We start from the raw sequence: 9,560 nt of genomic DNA, 5'->3' as shown, positions 1-9,560 counted from the left end.
TAGCAGGATTCAGCCTGTTGTCTTAGGGACATTCACTCTCTTTGAACCATCCCTGAGCAAAACAACCGGCATGTCCTGCCTGTGAATCGGCTGTAGCGGATGGACAGCTGTGCAGAACGGGCAAGCGAGGGTTTCACGGCGTTCATTTCCTTGTGAGCTCACTGGGTGTGTCACAGAGCGAGTGAGCAAGCGAACGAGCATGAGTATTCCAGTGACATTCATCCCCCACTGCAATCGGCTCAGAGCCAGCTTCGGTAAATCCAGAGTTAACGCCGTTGGTTTCAGTGGGATTTACTCCAGCGTAACTGGCAGCAAAACTCGGCCCAGTTGGTGCCTATGCCAGCTGTTACGGAGTATTGGGGGACTCAGGGCCCTGCACCCCCGGCTTTCTGCGATTTACCATGACTTTTAGCCAGCCAGTAAGGCAGAAGGTTTATTTGGATGACAGGAATACAGTTCAAGACAGGTTTTGCAGGCACAGACAACAGGGACCCCCTCAGTTAGGTCCATCTTGGGGTCCCCGGGCATCCCAGCCCAGCCCCCCTTGGGAGGTTAGAGCCATTTTTGCCCCCCAGCCCTCTCTCCCTGCCTGCTTTCAGCACTTTGCCTTTAGCGACCCCTCCCACAGCCTTGTTCAGTTTCCCGGGCTCAGGAGTCGCCTCCCCTTTAACCCCTTCCTGGGTTTTTATGTTACACACTCAGGTATGCGCCCTCGGGCAGATCCCATTCTGCAATGCAGACCATCCTAGTTACACTTTCCTGTCAGCATTCACAGACCACAGTGAGAACAGGCCCAGTTCGTCACACCAGCACTAAAGCTCTCGCTGTCTCTCCTTGACTTTCAGTTTCTGTAATGGATTCTTTCCCCTTCTCCGCAACTAATGCCTCTGGGGACCTCAATTTTACACCACTGCACAAGAGCAATTCCCACTGAAAGCTCTGGGGAAGAGATGGCATTGGCGGGGATTCAAACGGCACACCTGGTACCATCTGCTGCAATTTCATGTTGACTTTAGTTCTGTCACTCCTCTTTAGTTGGAGGAGGATTAGGTGTCAGGGACAGGAGGTCCAATAACACTACAGACTCTGGCACCGTTTCGAGGCGATGCCTAAGTGCACTGTAGATGTGCCAACATGCTAACCTTGGCTGTTATCTGTAGAGGCAAGGTTTCAACAGCTCCGCTCTGTGGTTGACTCCGAAGTTGGAAAAGTTCATCAGCTGTTGACTTTGGGAGAAGTCTTGCCACCTGCTGGAAGAACACTGATCCCCCTCTGGGAGGTCAATTTCTGTGCTGACTTATCCCTGTGCGATCCGGATGGAGTCTAACTCAGCACAGAATTTAGTCCCTGGCCCTTAATGAGGCATTACTTTACCGGATGGCTCTTCAGTGCATTGGACAGAACGGCAGCGTCAGGAGCAGCACAGCGAGTAGCAGGATCCTCGGTTGGGTGGCAAAGGTTCCCAAGCCTGTGGCAATAGCTGGAGCCCTCAGCTTTCACCTGTAACAGTTGAGTCACTCGTGAGTGAATGAACTTTGCTCCAGACTCAGGATCAAAGGTTTTTTTCTTTGTCCTCTCCGCAGATGCATTCAGATAGAGCAGATGTCCCTGGGCCAAATTCTGGCTGATACACTGCACTGGCACGGCTCAGAGGCGGCGAGGGGAGCACTTCGATCCCTAGTGCCTTGATGCAGGATGTAGCTATAATTTGGGACCTAGTGCCAGGGAACACTAGGGTATGGGGGTGGGCCCTCTAGGGCAGGGGTGGGCAAACTATGGGCCAATGGGAGCTTCGGGGCAGGTACCTGTAGGTGAGGGCAGCACGCGGAGACCTCTGCCAGACCCCTCCCCCAGGGGCCGCAGGGGCATGGTGCTGGCTGCTTCCGGGAGCGGCGCGGGGCCAGGGCAGGCAGGGAGCTCTGCCTTAGCCCCGCTAAGCGCCGCTGCCAACCCTGGAGCTGCTCAAGCTAAGCGGCGCCAGGCCGGAGCCTGCACCCGAAACCCCTCCTGCACCCCACACCCCAACCCCCCGCCCTGAGCCCCCTCATGCACCCCACACCCCTCCTCCGCCCCAACCCCCCGTCCTGAGCCCCTTCCTGTACACCGCACCCCCTCCCACACCTCACACTCCCTCCTGTACCCCAACCCCTGCCCCAGCACTACATTCATGGCCCTGTATGCAATTTCCCCACCCAGATGTGGGCCTCGGGCCAAAAAGTTTGCCCACCCCTGCTCTAGGGTGTGGGCAGAGCTAACTAGCCTCAGAGGGGACATGAGAGGGGCAGGTTCAAAGTCTTGCTTCCTGGGTGCACAGGAAAGGACCACCAGGAGCGCATGTGGAAAGCAGGGAGTTCCTTTCCTACAGCCAGACCCACTCTCCGAAATGAAAATGTTCTGGTTTGGGGGTCAAAACAGATTTTCACGTAAAGATTTAAGTTAATTTATTGTAAAAAGTCTCAACCAAAGCTAAACAGTTCAATTGAGCCAATCCAATTTTTTTTTTCAGATTTTTGGTGTGTGAAACTTTCATGATTTTGTCTTTTTGTCCTGATTTGGGATTGGGGGGGAAAAATTCCAGCTCTGAAAAATTCTTACAGGCTGGGAAAACGTTCTCTTGCTCTCCTGCCGTTTGACTGGCACAGGGCCTGAAGCCAAGCTTTATCCCTTGGCCCAACTTCTGAGAGAGAGGGTCACCCTGTATCCCTGCAGCCTCCATCCCAGTGCTGGATGGTCTAGGACTGTGACCGAGCTGCCTTCAAACCTCCATCCAAATGCTGGTCTGTGTGGGATCTAGGGTTATTTTCCTTCAACCCCCTTCCCTGGAGCCCTCATGCCAGTGTCTGGGGGCTAGCCATTCTGAAATGCACCATTTCTGCTTTTAGATAGCCCAGTGGCTGACTGAAGGCACAGAAGCCATCCCTCTTCCTGAAGGCATCCGCCAAGCGCTGCATGTGCTGCCTAAACACAGCGAGGATTTTGTTGTTGGGTTTGGTTTTTTTCTTTTTCCTTCTCGCTGCCTACAGAGCCAAAGGGCCTGTTTGCTTTCCTGTTACTCATCAGGAGGGTTTATCTGCGACTGCTTGAGAGAGGGAAAAACTCCATCGCCACAGGCAGGCAGGCTCAGTGATCACGCACGTAATGGCTGGGGCCCGCAGGCCCATATGCTAGCCATCCCAAGAGGTGGAAGGCCAGCTCTGATCACATCCAGCTGCTCAGGATACAATTGATCAGGTATGGCTGGATGTCAGAAAATGGGGTCGGGGTGAGTAGGGGCTGGAGGAGGGGAACAATATAGAGGAGCTATTTAAAGTGTGTCACAGAAATGAGAATTTTCCTGTACAAACGTCAGGGCTGGGAGGAAAAAAACACCAAAGAAAGGAAGGGAGGGAGGGTTATATTTCCCTTGAAGCTCTGAGGACACTACAGCAGCTGACATGAGAAAAGGGACTAAACTTTCATGTTGCACTGAATAATTCCTACATTTTCAGGTTCTTGTCATTCCCCTTCCCCCCAACCCCAGATTAAGACCTAGGAATTCAACTTGTTTATTGTTGCTTTTGTTACTGAATATCCATGAAATGCTAAATGGCCCCATGAACTAATTAGGTATTAACCTTGCATTACTGCTGCATATCAACCACGGACACAGGCCATTTGTAACCAGGGATATTTCAAGGAGATTTATGAAATATTCAAGGCTCAGGTGGGCTGGCTAGAAAACAGGGAGTATTCCAAAGGACAAGGAAAGAGAGAGAGAGAGACATTTACAATGGGAGCAACTGTAAGATCCTTGTCTATAGCTCCTATCAGAGGCAAAATAAAGACACAGAGTAGGAAATGTCGAGTTGATGGGGTAAGAACTAAGGGATCCCAATTGCCATTTGCACCTTTGAAACATTGATCCCTACAGCCTCTGGGAATCAGGGGCAGGAGACATTTGTGGGTGACAGGAAGACATGCAAGATTCTATTTTAGCCAATCCTGAAATGCCTTGTTTGTTCTGTAATCAACATCTCACTACCCACAATGCCTCATTGAAAGGTAGTTTTGGAAGGTCACCATAACCTAATTAGGTCTTCATTGATCTGAAACTTGATCTGTACACTCCGAAAGGTAGGGTTTCTTGGGGTTTCGCGTTCACTTTTACTTCTCAGGTCCTGCTAAGCTCTCCTTACCCCACCCCTTCTGAAAGCAAAAAGCACTGTAAAGTAACAGAGAGGTGTAAACTTTGAGTACCATGATATACTCGTACTTTATCAAGCTGTTAGGACTGTGCTTTGAATAGTTACTCCACAGCTTCCAGCAAAATTCTCACCTTTAACTTGGCACTAATAATTGTGGGCCATAGTGTGATCCTCTTACTCACACATAAGAAATACCATAGGGCCACATTTTTAAAGGGATTTAGATACCTGAAGATGCAGATAGTTGCCTAATGGGATTTTCAAAAGTGTCTAGTGAACTCAATGGGACTTTTCATGGTGCAAAGTACTATGCAGTGGGAGTAAGAGTTCTCTCAGTCTGACCCTTAGCAAATACCTACAGTATTAGAAGCCAAACATATAGGAAATGCTCTTGTCTTTCCATTTTTCTGCCCACAACTTTCTCTCATATTTATCTGCTTCGATAGTCACACTCAGAAACACACACGTTCTTACCTCTGTCCTCTGCTGACCCGAAACCATTCTCCTCCATCTGCCCCTAAGCCAGCCCCGTTTCCTGCAGCGGGATGGATACAGCTGTGTGGCTGATACCCTAAGTAACAGATGCTGGCTTTGTAACTCTAACCCCATTCATTCGTCCTGCCCCCCCCCTTCTCTTCCTCTCTCCTCAGGCATCTGTAGCTTACATGCCATCCAATTTGTTACCTACAACAGGAAGGTCAGAGTCCTGCTGGCTGCTGCACTTCTCCACTCAGCTTGGGGCACTTGGCCTGTACATTTCTTTTCACAAGATGTTGGCGGGGGGAGGGGAAGACTGGCAGAGAACTGAACTTTGGAGATAGAGCAACAAGGGGCATGTTTTTGGGGATAACCTTTTGTTTTTCCCTGACAGATCTCTCCCTTTGAAGTGCTGAGCGCCTTGTGCCAGGCGCCGAGACCCTTCAGTTTCCATCACATCCTATAGGGCTGATGCAAGTCACTGCAGCTCCACTGAGAGGGACTGACTGGGGGTGCTTGGGGCCAGGGGGGCTGGAACAGTGTGCATAGTGCGGGGGGGGGGGGGGGGCTGAGAGCCATTGAATCAAACTATAAACCCTGGGTATGATGGAAACCACTTCAAGCCTGGGGGTGCGGCAGCACCTCTAGTTTCAGCACCTATGCTTGGGGCTACACCCTGTGAGACAAAGGCTCAGGTGGAGAAGAGGCAGAGATGACTTTACATTACTTTTAAACCCACTGGATTTGGGCAGCCTTGCGGGAAGGAATGTCCCATGTCACAAGTTACAGCTAGCCAATGAGAGCTGGCTCAGGTCCATACCTCACCGAGGTGCGTAAGTCTTGACAACGGGTTGAACATACTGGGCCAGTGCCTTAGAGATGAGAAGTGCTCTGTGCTAAGTATGAAGGGTCAGAACTATAGGGAAGCTCGAACCTAGATCCAAATCCAAACTTCCCATCTGACCCCTTGTTCTATGACTGGCCTAACCCCAACCCTGGAACATTTCCACACTACGGAAAGCCCATTGGTCCAAAGCCGGAAGCCTTTACTCCATTTAAACCAATGAGAGTTTGGCCTGAGGAAAGACCAAGTATAAATGGAGGCCCCAGTCCTATGGCTGTGTGGGCTGGTGGGCTGACAGAATTGCTGTGGAATCCCTCGGACATCCGGAGGTTCCCTCCTGGGAGCAGGAGTCTGCCCGGACAGAGTCAGTTGCAGGATTGGGGCCTGACCATCAAACTCCAGCTTTGGCCCATTAATTATAATTAATAACCATTGTTATCATCAGAATCCAAAATAGATATAGACATTAATATCATTTAGCCAACATTTCAGTTATCCATATATTTCATATGTATCCCAAGAATGTGAATAACTGCAGTTTATCAGGATTTTCCACTTTTTTCCCTTTCCTGAAGTAGAAAATTCCACTCAGCTATTCACCTGGGGCAACTATTTTTTCAGATGAGTGAGTAAAATATCATTAATTTTCTCACGATGGCACTGTATGCTAATGGCGGGCTAACCAGCTGGGAAGAAGGCAGCTTTGTAAGGGCTGAGGAGGAAGCGAGAAAAGGGGCACTGGAAATGATCCCTGGAAGTATTTGTTGTAGCTGGAAAGGATTTTTTCCCCTGTAGGACACAACTAATCCCAATTGGAGCCCTGGAACAAGGGAAGTGGATCCCAGAAATACAACTGGTTCAGTTGTATTTGATGGGCAAGTTGATTTTGTGCCTGGGCTACTAAAGCTTCCAGATGATTTTTGCAGGACTGTGTTAAATGCTGGAAGGATTCTGGTTGTGACATTTGGGGCAACAATCAGATTTGAAACCAATCTGGTGCCTGCCAATTAATCTTTACTACTTCATTAAGGTCCGCTTTAGTCAAACACAAGTTACTGGGGTCAATACAGGAGTAACTGGGTGAAATGTAATGGCTTGTGCTATACAGGAGCTCAGATTAGATGATCTAATTGTCTCTTCTGGTACTACAATCTATGAATACATTTTAAGTATGATTATATCACATTGGTTATTTCTAAAGCTAAATTCATGCAGAAAGAGAGTCAACAATCCTAACTCCTGCTGGGATTATATATAATTGTATATTTTCATTGTTAATAAATGAGATTCACAGTGCATGGGGCAAAATGAGACATGTGCTTGATTAGAGAATTGATACTTTGGGGGCTTCAGTAGGCAAGATGTTAATATTTAATAATACTGTAGAATTACAGAGCAATTTTCACCTGCGGGATCTCAAAGCACTTTGCAGACATGGATTCAGAACACCTTTGTGAGGTAGAGAAGTGTTAATGTCTGCATTTTACATGAAGCTAAGTGATTTGCCCAGGGCCTGCAGCAAGTCATTGGCAGAGCCTGGACCCCTGGAGGCCTGATCCCCAATCTCCTAAACAGCACAAAGCCAAAACATAGACCAACTGACAGGCCTAGATGGTCACACAGATACAGCAACAGCAGGCAGAGTGATTTTGAACATCATACCACATCCTGGCATCTTTGCAAACACTGCTTTCTAAAATAGAGCTACTCTGCACGTCGGAGCCAGGGGATAGAGAGAATTAGAAGGATTACACCAGAGAGTTCATTGGAACAGGAAATAATGGAGCCTCCGAAGAAATGTTTTCAATGTATTATTTATTCATATATTTTTAATAACCTTTGTTCGGAAAGCTAGCCTGATATCTGAAGTTTAAGACTCTTAACAGTGCTTGGTCCTGATGGGATCCTGAAGTAGAAAATGGGGGATGCAAAAAAACATTTGTGAATCTTACCATGGATTGGGCAAGGTGAAAGAGACAAGGGGCGGGATAAATCACAGGCAGCCTATCAGCATTAAGGATGCCATAGACAGTGCAATGAAAAGACCTACATTAGCACCGCCTCAGGACCCAACCGTAACCTCCATTCCTTCTCCCCCTCCCACAAGGGACCTACCCTTCTCCCGGCATTAAAAACCTGTTAAAATCTTTTTGATGTAGCCACAAGCGGAATGTGAAAAACCTGCCACTGTGTCGGCTCTCTCCGTCATCTCAGAGCCCCGCTCTGCAGCCAGCCAATATCATGTGCATCTAGGTGTGATGGCAACATGGATTTGATTTGGGCATGAAATGTTCATGAATCCTCACACTGTGTACAGACCGAGCGTCTGACTGTCATCTAATATGCTCCACTTATTGCTGCCTGGCTGGCCACAACTGCACATCAAAGGAAACCCAAAGGGGGGACCTGAGTGTGCTCTTAGATATAGCGCTCACTAAGTTTTCCATTCTGCTACACCCACCAATCACAGCCGCAATGTAAGCTCTATTGGAGTGATGTGGGAAGGGGTGTAGGAAACTCTGGGGGTCACACAATTGGATGGGTGTCTACTTTATTTCTTTTCTAATTTCAGTGAAAAGAACAGTTAAGATGATGGAGGTGTGCTCTAGGCGACTCGCCGGCAGGAGGACGATTTCACAGGAAGACACAAAGTGGATTTTGTGTTGAGGCTGCCGGACACAGAGATGCCACTTGGTTTTTCTCTGGCACTTTACATTCCAGGCAGACTAACATGGCCTGTGCCTCTTTAAATCCTGGCCTGGAATCAGGGAGGGATGGCTGACTGCACTCTAAGGCTATCTTCCAATGTTGTAGTAGCCATGTCGGTCCCAGGATATTAGAGAGACAAGGTTGGGGAGGTAATATCTTCTATTGAACCCACTTCTGTTGGTGAGAAAGACAAGCTTTTGAGCTTACACAGAAGAGAGCGAGAGCGTGTGCGTGTGTGTGTGTGTGTGTGTGTGTGTGTTAAAAAAGAGTCTTATGCCAGAATAGCCACTGGCTCAGCTGGTAGGGCACTCATGTGGGATATAGCAGATCCAGGTTCAAGTCCCTGCTCTGCCTTATTCTCCTAAGCAAGTGAATCTCTCCTGTTGGAGCTCTCTCACTTTGTCTAAACATACATTGGGCCAGCGAGACTGGGGATTTGTGTCTATGCTCTTTCCTTAGAGAAGTCATAGATCTTTCACATAAGGCAATGAATTCTGGGGATGAGAGAGGTCTCGTCTGAAAGGTAATGGATGCTATATATGGAAAGCAGGCCTGTGTCTGAGATGCCACACATCTGCAAAACACCTTTTAATCCAAGATTTTATAGACATGGCTCCACCAAGACTACCTGCGGCTACTGAGGTGCATGAATGTAAGGATAGAACCAAGCTGTTAATTTCGGCCAGTCCCTCATTTCACAGCTTCTGGCCATGGTGACAGGACAGAAGTGGAAGGGGTAAGGAAATCTTCCTTGACCAGCAGGCAAGCTGATATTCAGCTGAGTTTATTTCCCATAAGGTGGCTGTAGGAAGGGGTACACCCACAAGGAAATAGATTGAGACTCACCCAAACATATTTCACATTAGGGCGCCAAGCAGGGATCTAACGCACCAGGAAAAGGCTGATGCCCAGACGAACTCATTTCAAGTAGGTCTTCCAGGGAGGAATTTAATCCACATCCCAATAGTGACGGTCCAGTGCACAGATTTCTTCTTCACCTGTCAAAGGTATCGATTATGTTCAGAAAATAATCCAGATTGATCAACCGAACTCCATTTTTTATGTGCAGGGAATGTCTTAGTCCTGGACTCCTAACTCAGACAAAATTCCCAGTGAGTTCAGTGGAAGTTATGCCTGCATAAGAAGCCTAGCATCTGGCCCACTGATTTTAATGGATGCCCCATATACTAATCTGTACTGAGCACTCTATATATCTAGGGTGCAGAACAGCAAAGAATCGGTGTGCCTCATGAACTTATGCAGCAATGACTTTCAGTGTCCTTTCATTGATGAGGGCAGGTCTCTCAGCCTTCCAAGAGCCCCAAAAGTAGAGCACTTGCTTTAGA

The 9,560-nt window shown here is 48.2% G+C and overlaps 1 long non-coding RNA gene across 1 annotated transcript; it reads left to right on the top strand.

Annotated features, from left to right (window-relative positions):
- The first annotated feature begins 812 nt into the window (after positions 1-812).
- LOC117888349 lies at positions 813-8,387 on the top strand. The gene is made up of 3 exons (XR_004648311.1): positions 813-1,508; positions 2,883-3,231; positions 8,078-8,387. It is a non-coding gene; the product is annotated as an uncharacterized LOC117888349 (long non-coding RNA).
- The last annotated feature ends 1,173 nt before the right edge of the window (positions 8,388-9,560 follow it).

This window comes from Trachemys scripta, chromosome 15 (assembly GCF_013100865.1).
Source record: "Trachemys scripta elegans isolate TJP31775 chromosome 15, CAS_Tse_1.0, whole genome shotgun sequence".
Classification (NCBI taxonomy): Eukaryota; Metazoa; Chordata; order Testudines; family Emydidae; genus Trachemys; species Trachemys scripta.
This window is presented reverse-complemented; position numbering and strand designations above follow the sequence as displayed.